Genomic DNA, 18,413 nt, shown 5'->3' with positions numbered 1-18,413 from the left:
AGAATACAAAACAGATATATTATCTCTGATCTGGAAAGCCTGGGATCTGTGGTTTTCCAGATAAGGGATCTTTCTGTAATTTGGATCCCCACCTACGTGGTGCGATATTGGGCAAATGTAGGCTAATTTGATTGGCCCTGGGGCCAAACTATCGAATTATAACAGAGGCAATGGTCGCAGTCTGTTTTGGGACCGCATCAATGAGCCGATGCGGTTCCCGATCCGACTAAATTTTTTAACCTGCCCAATCAATATCTACCCAATTTCAGGCCAGATTTTGGTCTGGAATGCCCGTCATTCCTGCCCTCTACGTGGGCCGATAAGCTACCGAATCGGTCTAAGGGACAGATATTGGCAGCTACAATCGGCCTGTGTATGGCCACCTTAAGTCTGCTCATTTAAACATGAATATGGATTCATGCAGCTTACTTAGTATCAAGTACAAGGTACTGTTTCTTTATTATAGAGAAAAAGGAGAAAATTAGAATTATTTGATAAAATGGACTCTATGGGAGATAGCCTTCCTATGATTTAGCGCTTTCTGGAATAAAGGGGGGCATACATAGACCTAACCATATGGTACTCTGACGGATTTGCCTGCGGGCTTAATGGGCGGATACAGCACAACAGATAATACTAGATCAGCCAGTCCCCCGATTTGCCATGTGTGCCTAGATAATTGGGCAGTAGTGCTGGGCGGTATGACCAAAAATTTATATCACGGTATTTTTCAAAATTTATATCGGTATCACGGTATTTTTTTTTTTTCCCCATGCATGATTAGGTGACCACCCCAAACACCCCCCCCCGCCACCCCAAACACCCCCCCATCCGCACCACCCCAAACACCCCCCCATCCCCTTCACATAAAATATAATTACTGGCCAGGCAGCCGCAGGCACCCCCGACAGCTCACATTGGTATCCGACTCTGAATGATGCGTCCTAGCGATGGCGCTGACGTCGCGTGCGCACCCGGAAGTATTTGGAAAAATTGCCAGGAAGCGCGCACACCGGTATGGGGGTATGTAAAAAATTTATATAGTTTTTTTTAAAAAAAACGGTGTTCGGTTTTTACCGGTATACCGCCCAGCACTATTGGGCAGTATATGCAAAATTGGCCAAACTGCCCTACAAAAAATACAATGTACAATCGGCTTTTTTATATTTTGCCTCTTGTATTCTAATGCCCAATTTAACTGCAAAACTTTGTCACTGATGTCTGTTCTCTATCAGTGAAAGGTATTTCATGTTTCACTTATTTCACTAACCAACTTACCAGTCTGTACATTCTCATTCCTGATCTTGCTGCCTTTTTACATTCTTACAGTTTCATCATAATTTTAACTTTTATTGATTTTCTTGTACGGTAAGTTTTTAAAAAGCTCCATCTGTTGCTAAATACAAAAGTATGCATTTCAAGTTGCATTTACTCCCCAATGCCTTGCTCTGAAAGTGCATTAACAACATGTACCCTATTAAATGCAATTAATGTAACAATGTTAGTAACTATTATCACTTTACATATAATTCTTTTTTGCGCAGTTATTGTTCCATGATAGTGACATCAGCAGTACATTAAAAACAAGCACAAAAGCATGTGAAATCAGCAGAAGCAGAAAACAAATCATTTCAAGACTTATTCTAATCCTCTGGATACTTTTCAGATGTGCGGCAGGCATTTTTTTTTATAGACCGTAGGAACATTATTATGGGTCTTTAAGTCAAAATCACCACTAAAAAAAACCTCAGGTCTCATCAGCATAGACAATCAAACCTTCTACTTCAGCCATAATAGGAAGATTTCCTAGCAATATCTTCTGATTAGAGCTGGACTTCTGTATGACTTGGGCAGCCTTATTTTAAATGTAACAATCTTGAACTGTGAAGAGCAATTTTCATGCAGCAAAAGAATAAACCACTCACTCCAGTTCTCCTAATTGTCTCTGATTGCTGTTTGTGCTGCCCAGCTACTACCTCATCTTTAAAATCACCTTCAAGGGTTTTGGTTCTTTCTGACTGCTTGGTATTTAATCAAGGACTTCTAGCAAATCATTTGGCCATTAATGCTTTAGGAACCTTTACAAGCCTTTACTCTCCATCTAACTGACCCTAAAAAGCCTGCAAGTAATAACACAAGATTCCTGATTAATTTTGTTAGTTTTTTTTTCTATTTTTTTGTATTTCCCACTGGGTGTTTGCAAAGTAAATCCTTCTAGTATGTAAGTGGTAAACCATTTTTCTGCTTGCCTGAAAGAGGTCATACTCTTTTAGACTGTAAGTGCAAGATCTGGATACCTTCAAAATGCCAGTACTCGGATCCAGACTGAGATTCAAAATCTCTGAATTATTGGACAAGACCAGAAAACATGGAGCAGATAACAATTACATATAAAAACTTCTATAACAATACAATGAAATATACCATTAGGCTTTGCTACTTCAGAAACGACCTTCCAGCTCCACTCAACTCAGTGTTCTTATACAGGCTTCTCCGTAAATACCATACTCCCTTTAGTGCTGCAAAATATAAAATGATGGTAGATGTTAGATGCTTCTGTTATTAATTTCCTACATACTAACTTGTAATTTTTTTTTTTTTTAATAGAGTATTTAAAATGTGGAGCTTTTTTTTTTTTTTTTTTTTTTTATAAATAGACTTCTGCAATTTGAAATGATAGCACTGGTTCTCAATGGTCTTTAATCTACATCATGTCTCCAACTGCAACACTGTTAAACTGGCAATACACAACAATTTTTGGTTACTTAACAACCAGTTAACAATTTGGAAACTTACAATAACCCTTCTGTGTTTGATTACATAAAACAATGCCCCAAACAAATTATTAGAATATCCAGTGCTCAATTACTAGGGAGCTTTGCCACTTTAATCAGAGCAAACAAAAGCAACTTCATAATTAAAAGTGCTAAGTAGAATAAAACATCAAATCAAGCTTCACACAGCACTCCTAAATTTACATTGACCACTTACGTGAGGAATTATAAGGGCCATTAGAACATATAATAGCACTGATGGTTTTTTCTGTTTTTCTCTATCAATTGCATTTATTTCCATTTTTTTTAATGTTTTTATGAGTTATGGCTTTTGAACATGTCAAGTGCAAGAAAATGCAGTATGTTGTGTCTCAAAAAATTAAATGCAAATGGGATAAAACATAACATTTTAGATGCTCTCAAACCTGCATCTCAAATCACAAAAAAATACCCATGTCTACAAGCACTTGGGCTACTGTCACATGGGGTGTTTTCTTAGTCTACATGTAAGTACAGGGGCTTTTTCCCACTCTGCCTCTCCTCTATGATCTGCTTTATGGGTTGTCTGTACCTGGAGACACTGTTGGCCTGTGTACTGACACATGGAGGGGATTTTGTAGTGAAAATGCATACCTACACTCTTTAGTGCCAAAATCCACTTTGTCTGCACCTAACATATTGTCTCTGGGTGCAGACACACCATAAAGCATATCAGAGAGGAGGGACAGATTCTTTGCCTGTGCTTATATACAGGCTGAAAAAATGCCCATGTGGCAGTAGCCTAAGGGCTCAAACACATAGATGTTTTTTATGCATTTGAGAGTACTAAAAATTCAGAGTTGTGTTTTGTTGCATTTACGTTTCATTGTATTTTTTGGATGCAACATACTGCATTTTCTTGCACTTGACAATGGGTAAAAAAGAAATTTAAGGAAATACTACCCATCAACCAGGTTTGGGGTAAAGGCCCCAGTGATGCAAAGAAGCTGCTACAAACTGTGAAACATTTGGTGCCCAACATGAACCCTGAATGTGAATAGGTGTAACACAGATTTTAAACCATGTAATCTTAAAAACTATGGCCCTGATATTTGGGGGAAATGAACCATTTTATTTTATCTCAAAAATATATCAGACTATTCTAGTTTCTGTAAATGTAGGCTACTTAAAGTCTTGTAAAGCCTGGAAAAGTGTAAATGCTCTCTTTAAGAAACTGTAAAAATCATTGGATTGCTGACTACACATTATTATACCTTCTGCACCACTCTAATAGGTTTGCAATATAATAGATACAAAAAAGTTTCACATTTCACTTAACATTCCATTTTTGAGGTTTCCTTTTAATCGAAAGAGGTTGACACCAGGCTGCCAACAATAAGGGTTGAGGACAAATCTGATACAATTGACTGTGCTAGTATAATATAAATCTAAAGAAGGTAGGCATGACTAGATATAAAAGAGAAAAATTACTGTCATTGGGGGTTGGCTAATGTACCCTTAAATACTTCTATCTTTCATACCATTCACAGAGATTCAAGGACAACACCATAGCCTTAACTGTGAATTATTTCTCTTTATCTGCAGCACTTTCATATACACTTTCAGGAGTGATCTTTCTTTTGTCATGACACTCCACTCTTCAGATATTCATGTTATACCATTATAGAAACAAGGTACAGATTTTGCTTTTCAGCATGAAATGCTCGGCCCATTAACTGTCATTGTAAAGACAAGTTGAGTCAACAGGTGGCAAAAGGACATCTTACTGTGCTAACCAGTCTAAATTCCTTTACAGATTCATGATTTTAATGCTTGAAATGGTAGTTTTTTCTGCTTTAACAGGCTCATAGAAATACACCACATCTCCTTCACATTTTTAACTTTGTTGGTCTGGAGAGTAAGTAAGAACGCCAAGAAACCATTTCAAACCAATCAGTTACCATTATCAAGTCTTATTTATTAATCTCTGTAAATGTAAAGTTGATTTTTTTTTTTTTAATACCTGTGAACTTCACTTTCATATTAATGAACCCCTGGTGCCATCCCCTTAGGGCCCAAGTAGAGGGGATAGATATAGATATATATAGATAGATTTTCCCATGGGGAAAAGTCTAGTAATCTCAATTGTGATCCAACCACCAGTAAAGAACAGGATCATATTTGAAGAGGGACTGTAAATTCCCCAATAAAAAAAAAAAAAGGTTTGTATAACAGATCTTCTTGTGAATTCATAACTCAAAGGGCACCGTAGGCATCCATACCTATGACTGTCCTTCCTGTTGACTTGTGAAACTGTGCAATATGTTACAGTACATATAGATACATAGATTGGTAAGATCGGCTAAAACAAGCACGTCAAACTTCAGGGACACAAAGAGACAAAATTAGAGGGTCAAACTGTGTAATGGCACGTGTCAGGACTGTGCTAGATCAAGCATAGAGAGGGATTTACAAGTGCCTCACTCTGACACAGAGCTTGCCTTATGTTGTGACCGGAAGCTAGTGTAATGTGGAGTAGCCAATAAAAAAACAAACTGCGGTATCTGGGGAGAAGAGCAGTGGGACAGTCCATGTCAAGGCATTGAGAAGATTTACAATAAAAAAAAAAAAGGTCAGAAAAGTAGCAGTCAGCAGAGTCAAGAAAAGGCTGGGCTGTTTCGAAAGGGTAAACTCAAAGGCTGATGAATAGCTGGGCTCTTAGATACTGAACCAAGATCACCTAGCAATAGGTTAAGGTTATGTGGTGTCCAAATAAAGACCCAGAAGCATCAATGCGCAGGCACTCCAATAAATGCGATGAGCATCATTACGGTGGTGTAAGTGAGTTATTCCTTAAAGGGGAAGGAAAGGCAAAGTCACTTGGGGGTGCCAAAATGTTAAGCACCCCCAAGTGACTTTAACCGCTTACCTTGTACCCCGGGCTGGTGCCCCTGTTAGGAGAAAATAGCACCAGCCCGGGGCACCTGGAGCGCAGCGCTTCCTCCTTCCGCTTTCCACTTCCTAAACTGCCGGTGGCCGGGCATGCACAGTAGAGCGAAAAAGCCGACTTAAATGTTTAAGTTCGGCTTTTCACTCTACTGCGCATGCGCGCGCAGCGAAGCCGGAAGGAGGAAGCGCCGGCAGCTACCCCGGGCTGGTGCTGTTTTCTCCTGACAGCGGCACCAGCCCGGGGTAAAAGGTAGGCGGTTAAAGTCACTTGGGGGTGCCTAACATTTTGGCACCCCCAAGTGACTTTACCTTTCTTTTTCCTTTAAGCGCCAATTCTAGCTGCCGATATTGGTCCCTTTGACTGATTTAGTAGCTAATCGGCCCGTGTAGGGGCACCAATGATGGGCCTGCCTGACCGATATCTGGCCTGAAATCGCCCAGATATCAATCGGACAGGTTAAAAATGTAGTCTGATCAGGGACCGCATCAACTTCTCCTATACCCATCGTTCTGATTCGATCAGGGCCAAACAACCGAATTAGCCTGGATTCGCCTGATATCGCCCACCCGTAGGTGGGGGATATTGGGAGGCATCACCAAGTGAGCGGATCTGAAGGTGTATGGCCACCTTTAAAGGAGAAGGAAAGGTAAAAGATAGATAAGCTTTATCAGAAAGGTCTACGTAAATACAGCCATAAGCACTCACAGAAACCCTGCACTGAGTTCTCAGTCAAAAGAAACACAAAGGGTATGTTTTCTTTGTTTTCCTGTGCCAGAGACACACAGCTCTCTCCTCTCCTGCTCCCCCCTCCTTCAAGAATGCTAAGAACTCCCTCCCCCCCTTAGGAATGTGTGATCAGCAGGAAGCTTTCTCATAGTCTTACAAACTGTGCATGTACACCGGCCTTGGTCTCGGTGCAGGAGTGAGGCATTATGGGAACTTTCTTTACAGAGCTCAGCGGGGTTTTTATTCCTATGAGGCTTCTGATCATCTAAATAGGCGAAATATGGGGAGACTTAAGGGCACTATTGAGAGAGCTGAAGGTATGCCTGCAGCTTAAGATTAACTCTTTATTAGCCTTTCCTTCTCCTTTACCAGTGCATAATCAAAAGTAAGTCACAACGAAATGCTGAAATGAAGCTGAAGCATTGCAGTCTAAAAGGCATAATATATATTCAAAAAAAATATACCTTGTTCTAAAAGCTATTTTGTATGCATCCCCTTCATGAATCCTCACTAGATTATCCACACATTTAAGATCAAGTTTAGACAATATTTTTACACCCCTCAGGCAATCAAAGACTTAAGGCATAATGGATACCTATATTTGTTCCTTTTTTGATACGTTCCCTATAATCAAAACAGACCATCCGTCTCAACAAAAATATTCCTGCAGTAGAAGCAGGCTGCATAAATCTTATAGAAAGATACTTGCATAAAACCTTGTGTTCAGATTCTGACAATGGGTAGATTTTGGTAATTGGAATTTGGTGATCTCAACTTTGGTGCATTATTGCCACCAGTCCTGATATTCCTTGGACATAAGATGAAATTAAAGGTAATACAGTCACTGGAAAACAAGTCTTGTGCATCAGTTAATAGAGCTTCTCCAGCAGAATCTTGCATTTAAACATTTTTTTTTATATTCAATTTTGAAATTTCACTTGGGGCTAGTGATGTTCTTCATTTCCCAGGGTGCCACAGCCATGTGACTTGTGCTCTGATGAACTTCAGTCACACTTTACTGCTGAGCTGCAAGTTGGAGTGAAGCAAGCAAGCAAGCAAGCAGTTCTAATGTGTAGCGTTGGCTCTTTTTGAAAGCTCAGACCAGTGGTGTAACGTGGTCACCCAGGGCTCTTCTAAGGGGGCCCACTGCAAACAGTCCCTCCTCCTGGCCTGCACATGCTGCACCTCCGAAGCTGCATCACTGCGTGCCACTATTTTAAAAAGAAAAGGTAGGAGAGGGGCAGAGGAAGAAGGACTGCAATACAGCAGACCCTGCAAATTGTTCCAGTTCTTACTTGTTGGAAAGGATAACTAACGGTTTTCAGAGATAAAGGTAACCTGCAGTTATTTAGTAAAGTGTCTTCCTGTCTCCTTGGAATTTCCGTGGAAGTGGCACCTTGAACTTATCAGCAAAAAAAATTGTAGCAAGATCAAGTAAAGTGCATTCAGCAGTTCAAGAAGTGCTAAGAAAATCCACTACTGGTTATAGGTTACAAAGCAAAGGTGAGCCTGGATCTGGTTATACCTCCACCCCACTGGGTTGCACCAAGTGATTTTAACTTTTTTTGTAGACACAAGTTGTCCCCTCCTGGCAACTAATCTCCCAGAAACACCTTTGCACTGGGAATAAAGGGAATTGCTGATGCACTTTAATGAAAACACCCTTGTCACCCTTGGTGCTCAGTATTCATTGCAATTGGGAGGGGCAGTGACCATCAGGAGAACAGGAGGAGGGCAAAAAAAAGCCGGCATGGCTATTGTTTTGATCAGAGTTCATCACCCACTCCTCCAAAACATTCTATACTCTACTGACTAGGCCATTCCCCTGCCAAACTACACCTCTTGGAAAACTAATCCAGCCATCAGGATTCCAGTAGCACCTTTATTCTGATAACACCAACATTTGTTTGTCTGCTCCTCTCTCCTTCTGTCCTTTCACAGTTCACTAATTGCATTTTCACTCTCTTTGCCTAGATGTCACAGCACCTAAAACTGAATTCTATATTTCCGCCATCATCTCCCCTTGTACATCAAGTTTTACTCTGTCAACATCGCCTTCCCCTCAACCTCCCTAGGAGTTATGTTTTACTCCAATTTGTCTTTTAGACTCCATGTTCAAATCCTTTCTAAATTATCCATGTAATATTGCCTACATACAGGTCCTTTTAAAAAAATTAGCATATTGTGATAAAGTTCATTATTTTCTGTAATGTACTGATAAACATTAGACTTTCATATATTTTAGATTCATTACACACAACTGAAGTAGTTCAAGCCTTTTCTTGTTTTAATATTGATGATTGTGGCATACAGCTCATGAAAACCCAAAATTCCTATCTCAAAAAATTAGCATATTTCATCCGCCCAATAAAAGAAAAGTGTTATTAATACAAAAAAAGTCAACCTTCAAATAATTATGTTCAGTTATGCACTCAATACTTGGTCGGGAATCCTTTTGCAGAAATGACTGCTTCAGTGCGGCGTGGCATGGAGGCAATCAGCCTGTGGTACTGCTCAGGTGTTATGGAGGCCTAGGATGCTTCAATAGCGGCTTTAAGCTCATCCAGAGTGTTGGGTCTTGTGTCTCTCAACTTTCTCCTCACAATATCCCACAGATTCTCTATGGGGTTCAGGTCAGGAGAGTTGGCAGGCCAGTTGAGCACAGTAATACCATGGGCAGTAAACCATTTACCAGTGGTTTTGGCACTGTGAGCAGGTGCCAGGTTGTGCTGAAAAATGAAATCTTCATCTCCATAAAGCTTTTCAGCAGATGGAAGCATGAAGTGCTCCAAAATCTCCTGATAGCTAGCTGCATTGACCCTGCCCTTGATAAAACACAGTGGACCAACACCAGCAGCTGACATGGCACCCCAGACCATCACTGACTGTGGGTACTTGACACTGGACTTCAGGCATTTTGGCATTTCCCTCTCCCTAGTCTTCCTCCAGACTCTCGCACCTTGATTTCCAAATGACATACTTTGGACCACTGAGCAACAGTCCAGTGCTGCTTCTCTGTAGCCCAGGTCAGGCGCTTCTGCCGCTGTTTCTGGTTCAAAAGTGGCTTGACCTGGGGAATGCGGCACCTGTAGCCCATTTCCTGCACGCGCCTGTACACGGTGGCTCTGGATGTTTCTACTCCAGACTCAGTCCACTGCTTCCGCAGGTCCCCCAAGGTCAGGAATCGGTCCTTCTCCACAATCTTCCTCAGGGCCTGGTCACCTCTTCTCGTTGTGCAGCGTTTTCTGCCACACTTTTTCCTTCCCACAGACTTCCCACTGAGGTGCCTTGATACAGCACTCTGGGAACAGCCTATTCATTCAGAAATTTCTTTCTGTGTCTTACCCTCTTGCTTGAGGGTGTCAATGATGGCCTTCTGGGCAGCAGTCAGGTCGCCAGTCTTACCCTCTTGCTTGAGGGTGTCAATGATGGCCTTCTGGACAGCAGTCAGGTCGGCAGTCTTACCCATGATTGCGGTTTTGAGTAATGAACCAGGCTGGGAGTTTTTAAAAGCCTCGGGAATCTTTTGCAGGTTTTTAGAGTTAATTAGTTGATTCAGATGATTAGGTTAATAGATTGTTTAGAGAACCTTTTCATGATATGCTAATTTTTTGAGATAGGAATTTTGGGTTTTCATGAGCTGTATGCCAAAATCATCAATATTAAAACAAGAAAAGGCTTGAACTACTTCAGTTGTGTGTAATGAATCTAAAATATATGAAAGTCTAATGTTTATCAGTACATTACAGAAAATAATGAACTTTATCACAATATGCTAATTTTTTGAAAAGGACCTGTACACTTCTACCTTAGTTTAGAAACAACCAAAACACTTAAGTCTCTTTTTATTCCCTTCTTTGTGTACTGCAACTTACATGGTATTTTGGAACACCTGCAAATAGTAACTTCAGTCTCTTCTAAATGCTGCTGCCATACCCATCCAGTCCCATATCAGCTATTCCCCTGTGCCAATTTCTTCACCTGCACCCAAATTCCTTAAGGCCCTTAACAATGAAGCCTCTTTTTATAGTTCACTCCTTCCATCCTCTCCCAGTCTTGCCCGATGCAATTTAAAGTCCACAGTCGCGAACTATACATGCAGCTACTTGCCATGGCTACTAAAATAGGCAATGCTGATCATTTACTGATAATAGTCTCTGTGTGTTTTAGCAGAGGCAATTTTCAGTATTGTCTATGGCGGGGTATTTTCTGGCAATTAGTAGCCATGACAAGTAGCTGCTACTAAGTAGCTCCATGTGTCTTCACCCTGACTTCCACTCAGTGGCCCAACAAGCCCCCAGAAAAAGAACTCCATGGTTGACACCTCTGGGGGTGTAATAACAGAGAAAGCAGACCCTGCATTTGCAGGAGGGCCCAGGAGTGTGAGCCCAGTAAGGGCCTAATTAATGAGTAATTTTAAAACATCTTGGTAAAATAGGTCAACTTACCAATGTTTTGCACCCCTAAATTCAAGGTAATTTAGGTTTCCCTGCTGGCAACATCCCCCACACCCCTCCCCCCTAATTCCCCCCCCCCCCCCCCCCCCACAGAGTCCCCCACCCGACATCCTCCCCTGATTGCTTGTAAGTTTAATGTGTCAGGGGAAGAACGGTCAGACATGGGAGCGCTGGCAAGGGTCAGGTCTGGCCCGCCCTGATTTTTCCTAGTGTCCCGGCGGCCCACTCCGACCCTGCCTAAACTAAATTTGCTGTAAGGCCCAATAACATCTACTTATGCCACTGAAACCCCAACCTTATGAATTCTTCTAATAATTAAAATAAACTACACTACTGATTCCAGTGAAGTATAAAGCAACCATCTTTAAAAGGAGATTTAAATCCCTTTTGCGTAGGCCCATACTCTCAGTGCAGGACAACTGGGGTTAAGTTCTCCTCTCTGGAGGCAGGACAAACTCTAATGAATTATTGAAGCTCCTCCTCTTCCTGTGTCTCCCTCTATGATCAGTTTTGTTGTACTGTCTGTGCTGGAGACACTGGTGCATTAACAATTTAACTTCTTAATTGACTATGTTACATCATTAACTGGCACCGCCACAAAGGGTGGGATGCTGCACTGACAGTACAAGCCTACGCAAAAGGGATTTATCAGGTAAGAAAATCTCCTTTTATGCGTACGGCCCTACCTGCCAGTGCAGGATGACTGGGGATGTCCCAAAGCCGTACTAAAAAGAAAAAGGGTAGGGTAACAGAACTGAATTTAACCAAAGAAATTTGAAGATATTTGCAGTGAGTTAAGTAGGTGCCACTGTAGTTTGTAGCACTTTCCTGCCAAAGTCTGCTGGTGCCGAGTTGAACACTTTAAATTTGTAAAACTTTGTGAATGTGTGTGTGATGAAGACAGTCTCTAGAGATGCCTTATCCTTTGAGTCCTATGGATATAGGCTTTGAGGGCTCTAACTGGAACCAATGTGCTTGCGGTTGTATCCGCCTTGTCCTTAGCGTCTTCTTTGAGGACTGGGGTTACTATTTCCTGGTTTAGATGGAAGGTAGATGCTATATTGGGAACAAAGGATGGGTTGGTACGGAGTACTGCCTTATCCTGGTGGAACCTTAGCCATGGGAATTTGCTGGAAAGCACTGCTAGTTCTGATATGCGTCTGGCAGATGCTATTGCCATTAAGAACACTGTCTTTAATGTGAGACCTCTCAGGTGCGTGGATTCCAGTGGTTTGAATGGCTTATGTTGTAAATAGGTTAGGACAAGATTTAGGTCCCAGGATGGAGTAGGAGTCCGTATTGGAGGTTTGATACGTTGAAGGGCTTGGGAAAAAAGTCTTAACTTTTGGCATAATTGCCCACTGTTTGTGAAAGAGGGCCGCTAGGGCCGAGGTTTGGACCTTAAGTGATGTGATGCGGAGATTCGTATTGAATCTACTTTGAAGGAACTGGAGAATGTGGGGAGAGGTGCAGCTATTCCAGCTGAGGTTTTTGGAGGTACACCATGAAATGAATACTCGCCACACTCTCTAATTGCTGTGTTCAGCTAACTTTGCTGCCGTTGCTTTCCTCTCAGAGTGCGCAAATTGAAGTCGCGCGGTCTGATGACGTCACTTCCCTGCGCCCGCAGTTGAGGGAGACACGCCAGGAAGTGGTGAAGCAAGTGCGCTGAATAGACACGCAGAAAACCTTTTCTAAGGCCAGCCGGTACTCCTGATGCGGAGCGCACCACAGAGGGGCTCAACGCTAGGAACAGGTAGAGTATGCAGCGGAGCTGTGCACCCGGAGGGAGGGGCGGGCTCACGCTGCTAGTGCAAACTTGCCTGTGTCAGACACGCTGAGGCTGGGAGTGGAGCGACACATCCTCAGAGGGCTCACACTTAGCAGGTGTATACCTGGCTTGGTGGGGGAACGGAGCACACACCAGTGGGGGCTCACGTTTAGACAGGACCCCGATTTCTCAATGTGGAAGTAGTGAGCTTCCTAGGATAGATTTTAGATGTTAGTGTAGAGGTGATTTGTTAGGGAGCACACTTACTGGAAGGGCTCACCTTGGAATGGATTGAATTAAGTCTTGAAATATGATGTTATGAGGAGGTTGTAAAATGTGTCCTATCTCCGAGCAGGACATACAAAAAACTGATCATAAAAAACTGAGCTCGCAATCCGTATTGGGGGAAGTAATAGTATTTTTACACCCTGTTGAGTTTGGTGTCCTGATTCACTCACTAAGTGCATGTGTGATGTGTGTAGTGAGTGGGCTAGAATACTCGCTCGTTATGTGGATGCATATTTATCAGCATTACCTCTCGCGCCTGGAGCTTCCTCCCTGTGGTAGAGGCAATCAATAAGATTCAGTTCTTTGAAAAATATTGTTGGACCCCGTTTGAAGTGTGGACTTTGTTAGCCAGCACCTCTGGTGAAGTGGAGGAAACCATGTGTATGTGATAGGTGCACTTTAAAATCTGGGTAGTTACTAGGTATACCTGGAAAAAACATGGCAGCACAGCATTCTGCAGGAAAGTACCCCAGGTTGATTTAAATCACTGTGGGATTTCTAAATAATTGGTACACCCCCATATTTTTAACTTTAATTTAGGCTGTGGCTCCCCTTAACTTCACCTGGCTGATCCCTAAACTGACCGAATATCCACAGTATGTGGATATAAGTCAGTATGAGTGGACCACCATACATGCACAGATAATTTAGTTCAATATTATTGGTGTGTGTGTGTATCCGTGTATAGCCATCTTTAAAGGTTTAGCTGAGTTAGTGTAGAAGAGCACAGTTGTACTCTGGACTAGCAATCTCCCCTACCATGGGTCTTAAGGTAGGATTAAAAGGAAACCACAGGGATTTATCTGGGTTCCCTGCCACCCTCATACTTACTGTACAGGGCCAACCTATCATATAAGTAGAATTGTGCTATCAACTGGCATGACCAAGTGACCTATATGGCCTAAATACCTGCCATTTTAATTCAGTCGTTTGCCCGTAGGTGGGCATGTCAGGAGATGATCCGCTCATTTGGCATTGTGTATGCCCACCTATGGGCAAACGAATGAATTAAAATGGGGCAAACGATTGAATTAAAATGGCGCGTATATAGGCCATCAGACTAAGGACCGAATCAAGAAGCCAATGCAGTCCCTGATCTGACGGGGGAATTGAACCTGCCTGATCGAGTTCTGGATGATTTTAGGCCAGATATCGGTCAGGCAGGGCCGGATTTCTCTTTGGTGCGCCCCGAGGCCGCCCCTGTGGGAGTCCCCCATGCGCATGCGCGCACCCCAGTGCGCATGCGCAAACGCGCCCCCGGTGCGCATGCACGAACGCTCTTTTTAACTCCCATACGGAGCAGTGGGGAGAGGTCCCGACTGCTCCGTATGGGAGCAAAATTAAAAAATGTTCTTGGGGCGGCATGCCGCCCCTAAACTTCTGCCGCCCTAGGCCCGGGCCTTTGTGGCCTCTCCACAAATCCGGGCCTGCGGTCAGGTAAGCCTGTCGGGGGTTCCCATACTCAGGCAGATAAGCTGCCAAATCGGTCTGAAATCTGCCTGTGTATGGCCACCTTTAGAAGTAGAACTGACAAGGACTGGGTGGTATGGCTAAAGGTCCCCATACACATCTGCCTGTTTATGGTGACCTTTAGGCAGTATGTGGCACCTTGCTGCTTAAGTTCTTTGCAATCAGACTAGCTAGTCTGTCACTTGGTCATGCCAGTTGATAGCACAATTCTATTTATATGATAGGTTGGCCCTGTATAGTAAGCATGAGGGTGGCAGGGAACCCAGATAAATGCCTGTGGTTTCCTTTTAATCAGTGGAAGGCAAGGATAACCGGATAGACCATCTGCCATCTTGTAAAATTGTTATGGAACCATCAAAGACCATGGCAAGTTGCCTGATGATTATTATTGTTGACCTTAAATTTAAGGGGGTTATTTTATTAATACTCCAGATGCAAGTGTAAGAATACTAAGGGGTGCAAAATTTCTGTCTAATGAATTACCCATTTTCAAGTTTTACCTTGCTGTTTTATTGGCCACTGGCTACAAGCTTCCTTGTCACATCTCCGTGGCTCTCCCACAACAGAGAGGATTAACTAGGTTATCTCATATCGTTGCCCAGCATAGGTATTCACTTCACTCAGAATTTTTCACAGAAACATTTTTTTGTCTCATTATTAGCCCCGTGTGACCTCTCTAACTTGTGTTGGACCTGAAAACTAGCACTGAATTCTGAAGCCTTAAATGACACAACTGTTTTGTTGAAGGCCATGGATACATCTTTGATTTGTGCTGTGGTGTGCCACCTAACACAGACTGGTAAGTATGACTGATTTATTGCCCTCCGCTCCCTCTCTAGGTTTTCCTGTAATATAAGCTGATGCTACAGGGCTGATCATTAAATTCTGATGCTAACTGCACTGGTTTCAGAGTTGCCCTCTCTTGAGAATCTTATTTATGGTGTACGTTTAATTTCTAACTTACACTGTTTACATAGCAATTAATTCACTCTACCATTTAAAAAATTTTATTCTTGAACCAACAAAATAATTTTTTTTTTAGTTGTAATATTGGTGTGTAGGCAGCCATCTCAGTACATTGTGCCTGAGTCTGAGCTTACAGAAGGAGCCAGCGCTACACATTAGAACTGCTTTCAGATAACCTATTGTTTCTCCTACTTCTATGTTACTGGAGGAGTCCCAAGTCAGACTTAGATTTCTTACTATTGAGTGCTATTCCAATATCTACTGGGAGCTGCTATCTTGCTCCCTTCCCATTTTTCTGCTGATTGGCTGCTGGAAGGGGGGTGATATCACTCCAACCTGCAGCTCAGCAGTAAAGTGTGACTGAAGTTTATCAGAGCACAGATCACATGGCTGTGGCACCCTGGGAAATGAAGAATATGGCTAGCCCCATGTGAAATTTTAAAATTAAATGTAAAAAAAAATCAGTGCAGGATTCTGCTGGAGAAGCTCTATTAATTGATGTGTTTTGAAAAAAACATGTTTTCCTATGACAGTATTCCTTTAATAAATTACTAATGATTTACATTTTGACATTTATATTCTAATATATATATACTGTATATTGCGTGTCAGTTTATAAGCTCAGTACCTGACAGCATCGCAGAGCATATGCAGTAAATCAGCAGAAAAAAGTGGGGAGCTACTAGTTCTCCCTTAAAGCGTTTCAGAAACTGTTTGAAGGCCATATATTTCATTTATTTTTTATAGACCATTCAGGTTTAGAAACATTCTAATCTGAAGGCTAATTTTCAGGTAAATTGGCGATATGTGATTTTTGCCTCGAACTGTAAGCCCCGTGCTCTTGTATACAGTGCACCTTATAAAGTGTAGGTCCTTTAGTTTGTGTGCAAGTTTATGTGTGAGTATTTTTGAATGGAAAAGGAAACCGGGTTCTCACTGAAAGGGTAGTCTTTGGCTTTTATATTGTACTATTTGATCACTTGCTTCTATATTTGTATTTGTTCTGTAAAATCTGCTGTGCAGCCAAGTGTAAGCTTGACGGGTCTTAATTTAACCTAAATAACTCTTAATTTTTGACAAATGTGTTTTTTCTATGTAATAATAAAACCGTGCCTTGTAACCTTGTTTAAATGAAATGAAAACAAACCTAATTTATATAACTTGGGCAAATTTCAGAGGCCTCCCATCACCCTTGAACTGGATTGCATGTCTCCTTGTTGCTAAAAAGTAGTTTATTTGTAGGTGATCAATTAACACACAAAAACTTTAAATGCTCCTACTGTTCTGTTAAAATGTTAACATTATTATTATTATTTTGCTATACTTCTGTGCATAAAACCTTACAGTGCAACACTAACAGAATTTTCATATAATGCCAATAGTCAGACTGTTTAAGCAGGTGGAGAAAAGACTGATCCAGGCCAATCAACTCAATGCTGTAAGTGCACTGACAGGCACCGCATTGGCCTGTGTGCACAGACACAGCAGATTTTCCAGTAAAAATGCATACTTTTGGTGTGTGCAGACATGTAAACCGTGCCTGTCAGTGCACTTACAGCAAGGGGTTGATGGGAGTGGAATGGCTTGGATTGCAGGCAGAGAAACAGCCTGGTTGACCTAATAGTTATATAGTTCCCACTCCTTAGGCTCATGGCACATCAGCTGATTTATATGAAGATCTATAAAAATCGGCACAAATAAAATTTATCGGTTCATGTTGCTTTGGAAGGAAATTTTGCATGGTTACCCAGTTGATATTTCTTTACTAACAGTGTACCATTTAATTTACTTATGTAAACCAACTCTTTTGAAGTTGACAGTGTCTAGCATGTACTGCAATAAGCAATGCAATAGTAAGTAAGATTGGCAGCTTTTTATAGCATGTAGATTTTTGGTACTGGGACAAAAACTGCACAGAATACATGTGCCTAATTTACTCTACGATCTGCATATTTGTTTATAATGTGTAATAGAATATACTGAATTTAAACATGTTTTTGGTCTCTGCTGCCTGTCATTCTGCTTTTTGAGCAATTTGGTCAAAGTACAGCTGGCACAGGGGTTATTGTATGTGTTGCAAGTAAAGTTGGAAGATGAAAATATTTTATGCTGCATTCTCCATATCCACTACTATTACAGTTATGGTATCTGTTATCTAGAATGCTCGGGACCTGGGGTCTTCCGGATAAGGGATCTTTCCGTAGTTTAGATCTCCATGCTTTAAGTTTACTAAAAAATCATTTAAACATTAAATCCAATAGGATTGTATTGCATCAAATAAGGATTTATTATATCTTAGTTTGGATCAAGTACAAGGTACTGTTTTATTATTACAGAGAAAAAGGAAATAATTTTCTAAAAATTAGAATCATTTCTTTAAAATGGAGCCTATGGGAGATGACCTTTCCATAATTCAGAACTTTCTGGATAACAGGTTTCCGTATAACGGATCCTATACCTGTATTAGGTTCACCCTGTGGCATCATTCAGTCTAATATATTCCTGGGCAATCAGGCATGTCAGCTTGTGCTTACAAGTTGCAGTCCAGTGGGTAGGAGTCAGAATGCCTGTTTAGGGATACCCTTACAGATTCGCTGTGAGGATAGCAAGTTATGGAAAAATTGCAATACTCCAGGGTGTAAAATGTGAGTCTGGATTCAGCATAGAGTTAATTAAACCTGTCTGACTTACCCAGCAGTTGTACATTAGTATAACTGCTGACAGGTGTCATTGTTTGAGGTTGCCAAGTATTTTGTTTACAATTACTAAGGGAACTCTAAGTGTCCCAACATTTAAGTTCTGGAAGCCTGTTGGTTACAGACTGACCATGTTCGTATTGTTCAGGTAAGTTAATTTGGAATTTCATCTTGAATATATAACTTGCTGCACGAAGGTAGAACTAGTAAGGCTGAGGTAAGTTTCCTGAAAAAATGTTTCTTAAATAGGCAAAATATAAAATCTTATTTTGCTAAATAATAGTTTTTATTGTGTAACACCTATTTGGCTATAATATGGCCAACCCAGGCTAGTAG

The 18,413-nt window shown here is 41.5% G+C and overlaps 1 protein-coding gene across 4 annotated transcripts in view; it reads left to right on the top strand.

Annotated features, from left to right (window-relative positions):
- The window catches only part of pcnx4 (pecanex 4), a 58,703-nt gene that overhangs the window by 9,026 nt on the left and 31,264 nt on the right, over window positions 1–18,413 (top strand). For all 4 annotated transcript variants that reach the window (XM_012968069.2, XM_012968068.3, XM_018096168.2 and 1 more), the window contains 2 exon segments: window positions 12,463–12,642; window positions 15,077–15,214. The gene's annotated coding sequence lies outside the window, so the exon portion shown is untranslated.

The sequence above is a fragment of the Xenopus tropicalis genome, chromosome 8 (genome assembly GCF_000004195.4).
Source record: "Xenopus tropicalis strain Nigerian chromosome 8, UCB_Xtro_10.0, whole genome shotgun sequence".
Taxonomy (NCBI): domain Eukaryota; kingdom Metazoa; phylum Chordata; class Amphibia; order Anura; family Pipidae; genus Xenopus; species Xenopus tropicalis.
This window is presented reverse-complemented; position numbering and strand designations above follow the sequence as displayed.